The sequence below is a fragment of the Triticum aestivum genome, chromosome 6B, assembly GCF_018294505.1.
Source record: "Triticum aestivum cultivar Chinese Spring chromosome 6B, IWGSC CS RefSeq v2.1, whole genome shotgun sequence".
NCBI classification, from domain to species: domain Eukaryota; kingdom Viridiplantae; phylum Streptophyta; class Magnoliopsida; order Poales; family Poaceae; genus Triticum; species Triticum aestivum.
Window position 1 is genome coordinate 412,954,665 of NC_057810.1, and position 16,964 is coordinate 412,971,628.

The following is a 16,964-nucleotide window of genomic DNA, read 5'->3' on the forward strand; positions in this document are numbered from 1 at the left end:
CCTTTCCTTCATAAACATATCATTTTCATGGTCTAGCAAATATTGTTCTAACGGATCAGTTGGAGGAACAGCAATGGAAGCAAGACCAATAATCTCATCCTTACTAGGTGGTTCCCTTTCACGAGGTTGTCTACTAAACTTAGCGAAATTAAACTCATGAGACATACCATCTATGCCAACAGTGACAATATTCTTTTCACAATTAATCTTAGCACTAGCAGTATTCAAGAAGGGTCTACCAAAAATAATGGGACAAAAATCATCTTGTGGGGAACCAAGAACAAGAAAATTAGCAGGGTATTTAACCTCCCCACACAAAACTTCAACATCTCTAACAATCCCAATAGGTTTAATGGTATCCCTATTAGCAAGCTTAATAGTAACATCAATGTCTTCTAATTCAATGGGTGCAATGTCGTGCATAATTTCTTTATATAGATCATAAGTTATCGCACTAGCACTAGCACCCATATCACATAAGCCATGATAACAATGTTCTCCTATTTTAACAGAAATAACAGGCATGCCTACAACAGGTCTACGTGTCTAAGTATCAGGTCTAGCAATATTAGCAGTCTCACCCAAGAAAGAAATAGCATGCCCATCTAAGTCCTCATCCAAGAGATCTTTAACCATAGCAATACTAGGTTCAACATTAATTTGCTCAGGAGGTGTATAAGTCCTAGTATTACTCTTACGAACAACGGTCGAAGCTTTAGCATGATCTTTTATCCTAACAAGAAAAGGAGGTTTTTCAACATAAGCAGTAGGAACAATAGGATCACTATAGGTAATAGTCTTTTCTTCGACTGTAATAGGTGCAACTACTTTCACTTAAATAGGAGGATTATATTTAAACCACTTCTCTTTAGGGAGATCAACGTGAGTAGCAAAAGATTCACAGAAAGTAGCTACTATCTCAGAGTCAAGTCCATACTTAGAGCTAAATCCACGGAAAGCATCGGTATCCATAAAATATTTAACACAATCGAACTTAGGTGTCATACCTGACTCCTTACCATCATCGGAACCCCAATCTTCAGACTTGCGTTTAATTCTTTCCAATAAGTCCCATTTGAAATCAATAGTCTTCACCATATAAGAACCAGCACAGGAAGTATCGAGCAGGTTGCGATTATCAAGAGAAAGCCGAGCATAATTTTTTTGAATAATCATTTCCCAGGAGAGCTCATGATTGGGGCATGAATATAACATTGAGTTAAGCCTCCCCCAAGATTGAGCGATGCTTTTTCCTTCGCAAGGCCAGAAATTATATATGTAATTACGATCACGATGAACAAGATGCATAGGATAGAACTTCTGGTGAAATTCCAACTTCAATCGCTTATAATTCCAAGATCTCATATCATCACATAGCCTATACCATGTCAATGCATCTCCCTTCAAAGACAAAGGGAAGACCTTCCTTTTGACAACATCATCGGGAATACCTGCAAGCTTAAATAATCCACAAACTTCATCCACAAAGATAAGGTGTAAATCGGGATGCAATGTTCCATCTCCTGCAAATGGATTAGCTAGCAGTTTTTCTATCATACCCGAAGGAATCTCAAAGTAAATATTTTCATAAAGTTCATTAGGTTGAGGAGCAACTCTTTGCTCTTCTGGTTGGGGTGAAGATACCCCAAACAAGCCCCTCAAAGGATTAGTTTCCATAGTGACAAGTAACAGAAAATTTCAGCACACTATATAAATGTTTCCTTACCAAGTTCCACTCACCAAAAGCGCTACACTCCCCGGCAACGGTGCCAGAAAAGAGTCTTGATGACCCACAAGTGTAGCGGATCTATCGTAGTCCTTTCGATAAGTAAGAGTGTTGAACCCAACGAGGAGCAGAAGGAAATGATAAGCGGTTTTTAGTAAGGTTTTCTCTGCAAGCACTGAAATTATAGGTAATAGATAGTTTTGTGATAAGATAAATAGTAACGAGCAACAAGTAAATAAAGTAAATAAAGTGCAGCAATATGGCCCAATCCTTTATGTAGCAAAGGATAAGCCTGGACAAATTCTAATAATAATAAAGGAGCTCCCGAGGACACATTGGGAATTATCGTCAAGCCAGTTTTCATCACATTCATATGATTCACGTTCGGTACTTTGATAATTTGATATGTGGGTGGACCGGTACTTGGGTACTGCCCTAACTTGGACAAGCATCCCACTTATGATTAACCCCTATTGCAAGCATCCACAACTACAAAAAGGAGTATTAAAGTAAACCTAACCACAACATTAAGCGTATGGATCCATATCAGCCCCTAACGAAGAAACACATAAACTAGGGTTTAAGCTTCTGTCACTCTAGCAACCCATCATCTACTTATTACTTCCCCATGCCTTCCTCTAGGCCCAAATAATGGTGAAGTGTCATGTAGTCGACGTTCACATAACACCACTAGAGGAAAAGACAACATACATCTCATCAAAATATTGAACGAATACCAAATTCACATGACTACTAATAGCAAGACTTCACCCATGTCCTCAGGAACAAATGTAACTACTCACAAAGCATATTCATGTTCATAATCAGAGGGGTAATAATATGCATAAAGGATCTGAACATATGATCTTCCACCAGGTAAACCAATTAGCATCAACTACAAGGAGTAATCAACAACTACTGCAACTCACATGTACCAATTTGTGGTTTTGATACAAGATTGATACAAGAGTGAAACTAGGGTTTTGAGAGGAGATGGTGCTAGTGAAGATGTTGATGGAGATTGACGCCCTCCCGATGAGAGGATCATTGGTGATGACGTTGGTGATGATTTCCCCCTCCCGGAGGGAAGTGTCCCCGGCAGAACAGCTCTGCCAGAGCCCTAGATTGATTCTGCCAAGGTTCTGCCTCGTGGCTGCGGAGTTTCGTCCCGTAAGCTTGCCCATGATTTTTTTCAGGGTAAAAGTGATGATATAGTAGAAGATGGATGCCGGAGGCCCACCAGGGGGCCCAGGAGATAGGGGGCGTGCCCTATAGTGTGTGTGTGGGGGGGGAGGGGGGGGCGCCCCTATCTCCTGGACAGGGTGTGGGCCCCCTGGCCTATTTATTTTGCTCAGAAATTCTTATTAAATCCAAAAAGTTGTTTCGTGGAGTCTCATCACTTTTGGAGCTGTGCAGAATAGGTTTCCAACATTTGCTCCTTCTCCAGCCAGAATTCCAGCTGCCGGCATTCCCCCTCTTCATGGTAAACCTTGTAAAATAAGAGAGAATAGCCATAAGTATTGAGATATAATGTGTAATAACAGCCATACTGCAATAAATATTTATAGAAAAGCATGATGCAAAATGGATGTATCAACGTGGCGGGCGGAGGAGGGTGGGGTTTCGCGGCTGGAGCGGAGAGGTTATGGCGGCCTGGGATTTCGAATGGTGAAAAGGGGGCTATGGGAGGGGGTGAAGCATGACTTAGGGACGCGCCTGTCCAAAATATAGGGTGTGTTACGAAATTACCCCCTACCAATTTAAACTAGCGGCCCTTTCGGCTCAGGGTTAGAAGGGGGATTTTGATTGTCGGGATTTGGCAGCTGGAGGGAGTTTTCGCGCGCATTGTAATTTCGCGATAGCAAGGTGCGGGTTGTGAAGGCGCCAATTTTGGGGGCACGATATCTGAATTTTCAGGATATAACATGACGCAGGTTGAATTTTAGGGACAGGCCTAACATGTAGTAATATTGTACTTGTACGTACCAAATCAATTCGCACTTCCCTCAACCAAAAAGAAAACAAAAAATAAAACTATTCACACCACACAAAGAGAGAGTCTTGCCCATGTTATGTTCGATTAAATTTTTTCGCTTGCTGTATAATGCATGTAACCTACTCATACCAACATTTTAGTGCATTCCAAATGTCTATACTACCACTGCAATTCGAAATAAATTTGAATTCGTTTCTCTATTTCAATAAGAATCTACAATCATGATTGTTGCCAACTTCAACCATCATTCGTGTATTACCTTAATAACACACCACATGATTACTATAGAGATAGATATGAACTTTGTGTACTACATGAACTCGAATTCTATTTTTTGAATACACTTGATTTTGATTCCAAATAATAGTACATTTCATGTAGTAACTATATATTCATAATCTAAATCATGTTCCATATGTACACCGTGTTTATCACACAAAGTATAGTGCCCCACCCCCTACATTATGACAAGTATTTAGACCCGAGTTGCAAAAGCCACACATTAGTCCAAATTATAATTAATGTTCTACATTATGATATCTTCTTCAAGTATCTGTATCCACTTTTTTATAATGAATTATGATCTTTGTTCATCTTTTACACCTTGACGATCCTCTTCTATTTGTAGCTAGCTAGCGCTAACTTTCTATCGTGCATGCACACGCCAGCCCCCCTCACACACCCTTAGCGTCCCCTCCATTGCACACATTCATTATTTCTCTTTAGGTCGTCCACCAGCAGTGTGTGTAGGCCCCCGGCTCCTTCTTTCTGGCACACACCGGTCGATATACCTCTCTAGCCAAGTGTGCCTACAACAAACACACATATACTTCTCCTCTTCTCTTCTCACCGTCCATGCCCCCATATGTCCAATACGATTCCACGCAGGTGCACACTCCCGCCCCTCTTTTCATTAATCACATGCTCGCACACTCCCCCCCTTGACATGGTAGGCCTCTCGCACCACCTCCTAGCCACACCCTCTCCCCCTGTCTGCCTCTCCGAACCTTATTTGCTTCTAACACATGCAGGCGTGTATATGAACTGATCTCCCTACATATAGCTAGGTCGACTATAATTCGTTTTCACCAAGCACCGATACACTTACCTCACTAGTTATGTCTCTCCTTTTCTCGGACACACAACGGTTGATCTTCCTATGTAGTTACGCATGCTTACCACAACCATATCTTCTCACCTTATCATCCTTGAATACCTCCCGACCCGTCTCTCACACGCACGTGCATAGACAGACAGACATCCCCCGGCCTCTCTTATTGATATTGCACTCATACCCTCCGTTTGTCTAGCAGGCCTCTCCCACCATTTGTGAGACGCCACTCCACCACCAACCCTCCGACGCTCTACCTTTGTCTTTTTGCCAACCTTATTCCTCTGCTACACATATCCATGGATATCGATCGATCTTCCTCAATACATAGCTAGGTCTCTCTCCTTCCCCACACATATACTAGTCGACCGGTCTCTACCCCCCCACACCAATAGTCAAACGTTGTAGGTAGGTATCCATGCCACGGAGAAGAACTGCACCTCTGCCCTCTCAAATTCCAGTAGGCCAGCCGCCGTGTATCTTTGACATGGGCAAACACAAATTCGATGGCACTCTTTATCGATCGCAGCCACACACTTCATCCCTGTTTTCAATTCTATCGATATCTCACGTCCATGACTCCGTTTCACACACATTGCATATGTTACGTTTTTCTGATTGAGATATCATCAACACATTGCCTTTGTTTCGCACAAACCATCTCTCTCACACACACCCACGTATGTACCTGCACCTAAAGAAGAAGTGCACACAAGACACATGTACTCACGTCTCGTTCCCGATCACAACCGCGCGGGTACACGGTGGAGTTTGTTTCTGTACGAAAAGGCAGCCCACGTGATAATTTGACGCGTGTAGCGGTTGTTTACTCGAAGGAGGGTCGGGTACCACGCCTAGAATATAAAACGATTGCTGTGGCCTGTGGGGAAAATGGAAAAATGGGTTTGTCTCTCGTCGCACCATCTCACACAAGGCCACCGTGGCCTCTCTCTCTCAGCGTTGGTCAGTGATTCGGCCGCATCCCATCCACCGGCGGAAAGGTAGGATGTGCATCATGTCTCCATTCGACGGTGTTGAGGCAGCTCGTCCCGATCTGCGGTACCCGCCATTCTCTCTGACCAAGCTCCGGCGCGGTAGGGCCTTCGCCACTTGCTCGCTGCCGCAGTATGGGCAGATCCCAGCCGCCGGCGCCCTCCTAGTAACATCTCGACGACCCTCAGGTACAGCTTCCTCCGGCCTTGCTCCACTGCCCATCTTCCCACGTTGCTGCATGTGGATCTTCTTTAGTTGTTTGCTTAAATCGTATCTCGGCCAGCGTACTTTCCATCTTGCAATCTCGTCCTCAAACCATTTTTGATAAACCACCATGTGCTATCTTTCCCTTTTTACATGGAACATGCTTCTTTTTTGTCGGCGTATGTGTCTTCAACTCGTGTTATTGGACAGTAATTGTTTCCTTTCGACCTCCTTTTGCAAATAGGGCTATCCATTTTCACCTCGTTGCTATTGCGACCTTTTGGTGAACTGCACAAATCACTTTTCTGAAGAGTGTTTTGTGCAGTTCCGCCAAAATGTCACACGGGCAACATTTTTACATTTCTGTGGGACTGCGGAAAGGGAGATTGGTTTTGCTATCCTCCTCATCCAACTCCGTGCCTAATCTTCTCCAACAAGAAGTTAGTCCTAAAGAGAGATCGTAGAGGTGATCGGCTTCTATTTATGTGTGTTATGTTTCATCATCTAGTTCCACTATTATGGTAATCCACTGACTGGATATCTTTGCAAACAGGGATGGTCCGCTCGATTTTAGTGGAGCTGCACAAAATGATCGGATTGTGGTGTCCTTCATACACCTATTTTTTGGCTACAGAGCTGGGTGAAACTAGCTGCCAAGCAATGAACACTGTGCCAAGGAAATGGAGCCATGCCTACGAACAACATCAATCAATTATATTTTTTTCTTTATTTGTACACCTTCTCACAACTTTGTCTTCAGTTGTGATGTGAATATTGGCGCTGATCTGCGAACCATTGAGATGCATTAGCCATGGTAGTTTCATTTGTATTTGATGGAATCTTGTAACGAGATAATCTCGAGGCAAGACACATGAATCCTAAGTTGAAACCTTTTTTTCCCTGCAGGAACCAAAGTTAAAACCTTCATAGAATCACAGTACAATTTCATCAAAATTATGCATATATATAAACAAATCCTGAAGGATTGATAGCAATGCCAGAAACAATTGAACTTCGTTTCGCCAACATGTTGGACATCCTTCATCCGGCTCCACCTGCCATGCAACAATATTGAGTGCACAACACAACTTCAGGGAAAGATTCACCCCGGTCGTTGCGCCGCAGTAGTAATGACTATTGAGCAGTCAAATCACAGAGCCCCACCTTCGCCACAGTAAGTTGCTCGGATGAAGCAACCATCATTTCTCTGTTCCTTGAATCCGCTGGTACTCCCATATTCCCACAGTAATAAGTTGCTCGGGCGAATCAACCATCACTATATCCGCTCACGTGTGATGACCACAGGAGCTATCCATTCAGATTGCATGTTAAAAAAAATAAAGGTCGATAACTAATGCGACAAACTTTCAAAAAAAAAAACTAATGCGGCAACTCGGGCCAACGCGGCCAGATCGCATTTTGCATGAGAAATTACACACCATGTTTCGTTGACATGTTGTCCCGTTCCAACATATCAGTGAGACGACGGCGAGTAGTAGGAGTATTTCCGAACCGACGTGTAGGCCGGGGCGCCCCTTCGTGAACCATGGCAAACTGGCAACCGTCCACCGACTCTTCGCCTTTCCCTCTAAATTTGGAACTGCTGTCGCATGCTCTTCCTCTCCCTTCTCCATTTCCCTTCAGCCCTTCACCCTCTCTTCTGCCATTGTTCGATCGTCTTCTCCATGGAGGGAAAAGGACCGAAATGATCCCGTTATTCTTGCCCCATTCTGAAAGATGACGTGGTGGAGGAACTCATTGATCGGTGCGACATCATCACCTCGGCTAGCATGGCAGGTTCGTTCAAGCCCATTCTCGACTCAACTAATAACATCATTACAGGGAACCCAAGAGTCAAGGAGCAGTTTGATCTACCCTATCTTCTTCGCCGTGACCCTGATGACTGGCGTGGGCACGACGGAGGCCTCGCCCTGTGCAAGCTGATGCCGCTTGATAATGATACGTATGATGTTAAGATGCCATTGCTTCAGGGCAAGGCTCGGGCAGGCGCAAACGGAGATTGGGTTGTTTACATTGGGTCCAACTGCGAGTGGGAACTTGTGAATGTGTACACTCGTGACCGGGTTCCACTTCCAAAAATCTCAGCAGACTGCCCAGAGGTTGAGCACATCAGTATTGTACACACGTTCAAATACAATCATGGTGACTGTCTTCTACGGAAGATAGCAATTTGTCGAGTTCCCAACCGCTCTTGGAATTACAACAACTATGAAGTTGTTGCTATCTTCGACAAGCTTGTTGCCGTCCTCGGTGGTTTGACACGATGGGTATTACTCAAAAATCAGTTTCTGTACATGGATGTGTACTGTGATGCAATTCAATACGAGGGCCTTGTGTTTGCTGCCACCACTCGTGGCACTATTTTTGCATGGAATCGTTATGATTTCGGTACGTTTTTCTTCCACCGTAATTATAATTATTTCATCCACATGCATGCAGGTTAGCAAGTTTCCCTTTACTAATTAACCTTCTTCTTGTGTTTCCAAGGTCCTGTGAACATTCCACCACCTATACTTGAAAATTTTTATAACCAAGGGGGAGATGACGATGGTGATGATCATGAGCATGAGGAAGAGCAACGCCCATATACTCTTTGGCGCCTGGCAACTAATTCCGATGGATCACCTCTTCTCGTGTGTATACAGCCCACTGATGATGTTACTACTGAGGAAGCACATGTTGCCTCCCATGGTCACACTCTTCGGACCTATTCCAACACCCGTTGCATGGTATTCGGGATGGATACTAGTGTGCTAGCGCCAACACCTTCTCCCTGGTACAGAATTGATAGTCTTGGAGAAAACTCGCTCTTCCTTGGACAAAATTATCTGATGATGGTGAAAGGCGATCCAACTGCTGTTGACACAATGTTACTAGCACCATTTATGAGAAGCAACTGTGTCTATACCTCGGACATTAGGGTGGTTCCCTACCCTGGTACTGATATAGTAGGCCGCTTCAGCCTGGATGATCAGTCATGCATTGGTCTCGAGATCGACAATAGATGGCCCGTCCTAGAGAATCACTTGTGGTTCAAAGCAAGCGTTTCCAACGCCGAGGAATGGTTGAGTTGAAGTTCATTTCATTGCTTGTTATTTGTTGTGTGGTGAAAACTTTAGTATTTATAATGTATCCTCGTTGTCGATGTGGGTTGACGACCTGTTGTATGTAATAAAATGATATGCCTATGATAAACTTACTAAATTTATGAATGGCTTTCGAGTTGTTTCTGTGAGTGAGTGGTGCGATGAGGCAATTTTTTTCCGAATACATAATTGTACGTGCATTGAAACAGGTTATCGGATGAGGCCAATCAACAATAGTAGTACACTGTTTGTGCTAGCTTCACATGCTTCGCGCATTGTGCGGGTGTTTTTACTATAGCCATATTGTACATAACCAGCACCTCGAATCCTCGATACTAGTACTATATAGGAGTAGTAAGTAGTAGGAGTAGTAGGGTGGCATGGGCCAGAACAAGCATTCACGTCCAGGAGTACGACACACGCCACCAGCACGACTTCCATCTGACACCATATTTCTTGGTGTCCGTGCTAGAGCAATCTCTCAACCTCATCGTTTCTCTAACTCAGCCACGATCGCGCGGCTGGGCGAGGTGGGGGTTTGCCGATAGTCGGTTCCTCAACTGCGGTCCCACTTGTAAGTCCAACTCCAATGGCGTCTATCAATAATATGGATGATACTTCTTACCAATACCAAAACTTGCATCCATTCTACTCCCTCCATTGGCACAATACATGCCCTTCTATATGTCAAAATATATATGCTATCTAGACATTTTTAGTATAGGTTACATCCCATTTTTTGGACAAATGGGAAGTCCAAGTATTTTGGAACGGAGGGAGTCACAATAAATTTTTTAAGTTAGCACAACTAGTCTAATCCGAGAGCACAACCGAAGATTGGTCCGGGTCTTCCTGCCTTTGCCGACATGTGGGACATCCAGCATCCAGGTGTGTCATGAAATAAAATAGAGTGGTAGTTGAAGCCACGAGATGTGCATCTTGGGTTAAACTGTAAATAGAATCTTACTACTCTTGAGTAACTCCAAAAGCGGCCACCGAAGATCTTTATTGGATTTGTTTTTCATCACCAGCACGTCGAGGTGAAAGATGTGCAGGTTCAGTGGGTCCTCTTGCGTTTCCACTGACATGTGGGGCCGCATGTGAGCAAATAGACGATGGGCTACGCGCGTCCGCTGGCTGGGTGAGAAGAGAGATAGAGGAGGGCTGAGCACGGACTGCAGGAAATTTGTTCTACGTAACCAGCACCTTGATAGTCGCGTGTGGTTGTTTCTAGAATAAAAAATGAGGTACCCCTACTTATGTTACTCCCACTACGCCTAGCCTAAGTTTAGTAGGTGACCTTGCACTTGGCTCTTTGCCTCTTCCGGAAGTCGATGGTTCTATAGTAGTGCTTCTGGCAATCTGACACCAAATGAACTGCTGCACATCCACCGCTTGTAAGCAAAAGTTTCTCCTCGTGCTGCGAGCCACAGTGCACGCGTTGGCGAGGGAGAAGGTGTAATCAAGCTTCTCGTCGTTTGCGAGTTGACGGGACACATCAAAGTTAGGTATGTAATATGGTGTAAGATAGTCTTACCTTAGTTCTGCATAAAATTAAGGATGCAGATGTTACAATGGTCTCTCTTAGTCTATCTTCATATAATGTTCCTAAAATGGTGAACAATTGTGCTAAAGTCATTCTGTTTTCTTTGAGAAGCAGCCTCTTTATATTCTCTCTCTCCATCTCAATTTCTACGTGGCACTCTTAGATAGAACCATTGTACATGCCTTATTTACTTGGTACTCTCTCAAAAAGGTGACATTCATCGCTACATCCATGTCGTCGTTGACGTACTCACTTTCATGCACGAGGAGAAAATATTCGTGGTGCCATCGAGTTACGACTCACTTCGAAAGGTTTCCCCCCGCAGACTCACTTACGCACTGCTTATCTGATTATCTCCATTTTCTTGCATGACACGTGCACCTTGATGCTAGATGTCTCGCGTGTTGGGAAAAGGATGAACAAAGGTCACATAAAAGAAAAGAGTTGAAGAGCATAGATTCCCAACGACCGAGGAGGAGCAAGGAACCTCACGGTGGAGCGTCTGCAAGGAACCTTGCGCATTTCCCCCTCTTTTTTGCCGCCTGCCCACCTATAAACAACTAAAAGAACATGAACTTTTCACTAACCACTAGAAACGTATATCAAGATGCTAAGTTGTAGATGTTTTATACTCCCTCCGTTCCCAAATATAAGTCTTTTTAGATATTGCAATAAGGGACTACATACGAAACAAAATGAGTGAATCTACACTCTAAAATATGTCTACATACATCCATACGTTGTAGTCTATTTGAAATGGCTAGAAAGACTTATATTTAGGAACGGAGGGAGTAGTTTATATTGAATTATTGATAACCACGCAACAAGCCACGCATGTACAGGACGCATGCAGCCATGCATGTACACAAGCCAACGCACTAACTCCATCCGATCCAACTCATGCACATACGCGCACAGCATGAAGCACACAATGCACGTACACAAGACGTGCATGCACACACGCTCGGCCGCAGAATGCACGTGAATAACACATGCATGCACACACACTCGGCTGCATGGAGGCGTGCGCCATCCGCGGCGACGTCCGGTTCGTCGTGCTATGGAGAAGCTCGCACGCAATGGCGCATACGCATCTCTTGCAACACCTCTTTGCCGTCCTTGCTCAACTACTAGTCGGAGACGAAGACGACCGCGGCCTCGGCCTTAGAGCTAGCACCGATGGAAGAACACGCACGCTGCACGCACACGAGCACATACGGAGTGCCCACGACATGGTAGTGGTGCATCCCTAGTCGCCTCTACTCCTTCTGCGCACGTTGTCTATCAAGGCGGCTGCATGCTAATGATGATGTGGGTGAGATCTTCTAGGACTCAGATGATGACGAGGAAAATTATGAGACACAAGGTGACGTACAACGTCAAGGTCCACGGTCAAGGGGGTGCTAGTAAGTGCTTAGATGTGCTTAGAGCAAGTACAATAGAGCTGAGTCAGCGGGCTATAAGGAATAAACTATAGTATATTTCTGCTTAGTTGGAGGAAAGAGAAGAGGAGAGAGAAGGTAAGCGGGCTCTTCGTGAAGAGCCAGCTCTAGCACGTGCTCCTAGGCACTTTGTGAGAATGAAAGGTGGGCCACAGAACAAAAAAGTAGTAGTACACTCTTTTGATCTACTATTGTACATGTTGACTATAAGATGGGCTGTAGATGACATGGCACTGGCTTATAGCCAGCAGCTGGCTATACTATTAGTGCTCTTTAGATGAGGTGCTAAGTGCATTAAATGGCTTAGTAACTCAATTCTTCAATGCATAGGTGCTTAGTTTATTGGTGCCACAACATATTTTATGCCTACGTGGCAGGCTGAGATGCTATACATGGTGGGGCACTGGGAGTGGCCAAGGCTGGTCATAGTGGGAGTAACTTGTACTGTAACATATCACTATGTTACTCTCAACATCTCTATAAACCGAAAAGGAGGGAGTAGTAACATAGACTAGTGTCATATGCAGAGTATGGGAGCACATGATATGCCCCCGTCCGGACCGATCCCAAGTTGGCTTCTCACCCTCTTGGCCCAACAAAAACCCCTCCCCCCTCCCGCGCGAGCTTCCCGCCCGGCGCCAGCTGAGCCCGCCGCTCCACATTGATGGCAAGTCAGGGCGACGCGACCTCTCACTGCTTCCGCCGTTGAAGCAGCGCACCGACCGAGGGTACCGCCTGCTGCACGCCCGGCATTTCAGACTACATAGTGGATAGTAACATTAGAGCAGGTACTACAATTAGATGATATAAGCAGGCTATAAGGATTTAATATAGTATTTATGCTTAGTTGAAGGAGAGAGAAGATGAGAGAGAAGAGAAGCGGATTGTAAACGGGTAGCCGATTGTACTCCAACATACTTTGTGAGATAAAAGGTGGGGCCATTATTAATGATATTGTATTTATACTACAGGGACTAATGGACGCCTTAATTACTCTGTTTCTTTTTGAGACAAACCTTGGTGGGGCTATTATTATTTTTTGAGCTATTATTGACTTGGACGTGGGGTTTGGGGGCCAAAGGCCTACTATTATACTCGCACGACCGACCTGACATGCTCTATGATAACCCACAAGTGTAGGGGATCACAACAGCTTTCGAGGGTATAGTATTCAACCCAAATTTATTGATTCGACACAAAGGGAGCCAAAGAATATTCTTGAGTATTAGCAGTTGAGTTGTCAATTCAACCACACCTGGATAACTTAGTATCTGCAGCAAAGTATTTAGTAGCAAAAGTGGTATGATAATAATGGTAACGGTAGCAAAAGTAAAGATAAATGTTTTTGGGTTTCTGTAGTAGTTGTAACAGTAGTAACGGAAAAGTAAATAAGTGAATAACAATATATGAAAAGCTCGTAGGCAATGGATCAGTGATGGATAATTATGCCGGATGCGATTCCTCATGTAATAGCTATAACATAGGGTGACACAGAACTAGCTCCAATTCATCAATGTAATGTAGGCATGTATTTGTAAATAGTCATACGTGCTTATGGAAAAGAACTTGCATGCCATCTTTTGTCCTACCCTCCCGTGGCAGCGGGGTCCTAGCGGAAACTAAGGGATATTAAGGCCTCCTTTTAATAGAGAACCGGAACAAAGCATTAGCACATAGTGAATACATGAACTCAAACTACGGTCATCACCGAGAAGTATCCCGATTATTGTCACTTCGGGGTTGTCGGATCATAACACATAATAGGTGACTAAAGACTTGCAAGATAGGATCAAGAGCACACATATATTCATGAAAACATAATAGGTTTAGATCTGAAATCATGGCACTCGGGCCCTCGTGACAAGCATTAAGCATAGCAAAGTCGTAGCAACATCAATCTCAGAACATAGTGGATACTAGGGATCAAACCCTAACAAAACTAACTTGATTACATGGTAAATCTCATCCAACCCATCACCGTCCAGCAAGCCTACGATGGAATTACTCACGCACGGCAGTGAGCATCATGAAATTGGTGATGGAGGATGGTTAATGATGACGACGACGACGAACCCCCTCTCGGGAGCCCCGAACGGACTCCAGATCAGCCCTCCCGAGAGAGATTAGGGCTTGGCGGCGGCTCTGTGTCGTAAAACGCGATGAAACTTTTTCTTGATTTTTTCTCCCCGAACGTGAATATATGGAGTTGGAGTTGAGGTCGGTGGAGGTCCAGGGGGCCCACGAGATAGGAGGGCACGCCCTACAGGGGGGACTGTCTCGTGGACAGGCCCTGGGGCCCCTAGTGTATTTCTTTTGCCCAGAAATTCTTATTAATTCCAAAAAGTGCCTCTATGGATTTTAAGGACATTCTGAGAACTTTTCTTTTCTACACATAAAACAACATCATGGCAGTTCTGCTGAAAACAGCGTCAGTCCGGGTTAGTTCCATTCAAATCATGCAAGTTAGAGTCCAAAATAAGGGCAAAAGTGTTTGGAAAAGTAGATACGTTGGACACGTATCAACTCCCCCAAGCTTAAACCCTTGCTTGTCCTCAAGCAATTCAGTTGATAAACTGAAAGTGATAAAGAAAAACTTTTACAAACTCTATTTGCTCTTCTTGTTGTAAACATGAAAAGCCAGCATTCAAGTTTCAGCAAATACTATGAACTAACCATACTCACAATGATACCTACGTCTCACAATTACTCATATCAATAGCATAATCAGCTAGCGAGCCATAATAATAAAACTCGGATGACAACACTTTCTCAAAATAATTATAACATGATATAACAAAATGGTATCTCGCTAGCCCTTTCTGAGACCGCAAAACATAAATGCAGAGCACCTTTAAAGATCAAGGACTGACTAAACATTGTAATTCATGGTAAAAGATATCCAGTCAAGTCATACCCAATATAAACCAATAGTAATGAATGCAAATGATAGTGTGCTCTCGAGTGGGTGCTTTTCAATAAGAAGGGTAATGACTCAACATAAAAGTAAATAGATAGGCCCTTCGCAGAGGGAAGCATGGATTTGTAGAGGTGCCAGAGCTCGATTTTAAAATAGAGATTGAATAACATTTTGAGCGGCATACTTTCACTGTCAACGCAACAACTATGAGATGGCTGTATCTTCCATACTACATGCATTATAGGCAGTTCCCAAACAGAATGGTAAAAGTTTATACTCCCCCAACCACCAACAAGCATCAATCCATGGCTTGCTCGAAACAACGAGTGCCTCCAACTAACAACAGCCCTGGGGGAGTTTTGTTTAATTATTTTGATTTGCTTTGATCTTTTTGGATCATGGGACTGGGCATCCCGGTTACCGGCCCTTTCTCGTGAATGAGGAGCGGAGTCCACTCCTCTTGAGAATAACCCACCTAGCATGGAAGATATAGGCAACCCTAGTTGTAACATGAGCTGCTCGAGCATACCAAACATAATTTCATTTGAAGGTTTAGAGTTTGGCACATACAAATTTACTTGGAACGGCAGGTAAATACCGCATATAGGTAGGCATAGTGGACTCATATGGAAGAACTTTGGGGTTTAAGGAGTTTGGATGCACAAGCAGTATTCCCGCTTAGTACAGGTGAAGGCTAGCAAGAGACTAGGAAGCGACCAACAGAGAGAGCGACAACAGTCATAAACATGCATTAAAATTAGTTTACACCGAATACAAGCATGAGTAGGATACAATCCACCATGAACATAAATATTGTGAAGGCTATGTGTCAGGACCCCGACTCAATGCCACATCGATCTAGCATGTAACACCTCATATCACTTTGCGGCCTCATGCACGGTATTCCCACGGGTGTCGCCTTACCTTTGCCCGGGACCGTTTGCGCCTTTTGGCACACGTATATGACAGTGTCGCTAGCATCCATATGATAAGGAGCCCGGGCTGACATGGCTAGTGGTAAACCCAAAGTGGCACAGACTTACAGGGACATGCATCCATGACCCAGCATCGAACGTGTCGGTCATCAGCGAGTGAATCCAGGCTGTAGCACTGGGCTAGCAGGACTCCGGTGAACCGGGCTGTAGCGGGCTAACAGGACTCCGGTATTCATCGCGTGACATTTCCCCGAAGGGACAGACACAGGAACGAGGAAGGACACATGCCAGCCAGCCTAAGTGTTCCGGAGCAGTAGCAAGCTACCATGGCTCGGTGGAAACACTAGGAGACATTTCCCCGTAAGAGAGGCTACTAAAGATAAACAACTAGATGGTCAGATCCCACACATACCAAGCATTTCAATAACATACACACAATATGCTCGATATGTGCAAATACAACATGGCATCACAACATGACTCTACGACTTAAGTAATTTATTCAATAGGCCCCGAGGAGCGAGATATTACAAACATGGGTCTCATGACCCAACAATCAGAGCATACAAATCAAAGCACAAGCGGAAGCTATCATGTCTGGGTACAGACATCTATAAATGTAAAAGGCTGAGAAGCCTGACTATCTATCAGATCCTGCCGAGGCACAAGATCGTAGCTGAGGTAACAAGCTAAACGTCGAAGTCCACGTGGAACTACTAGTGAGACTGAAGTCTCTCTGCAAAAACATAAAATAGGCAAACGTGAGTACAAATGTACCCAGCAAGACTTACATCAGAACTAACTACATATGCATCATTTTCAACAAGGGGATGGTGGGGTTTAACTGCAGCAAGCCAGCTTTGACTCGGTGGCTATCCTAAACTACGACTGCAAGCGACTCTTTTGAGGTGGCGCACACGAGTCCACATATTCACCATATCAATACACCACTATGGATCCGCTCCCGTCTCCCTACGAGAACGCCAT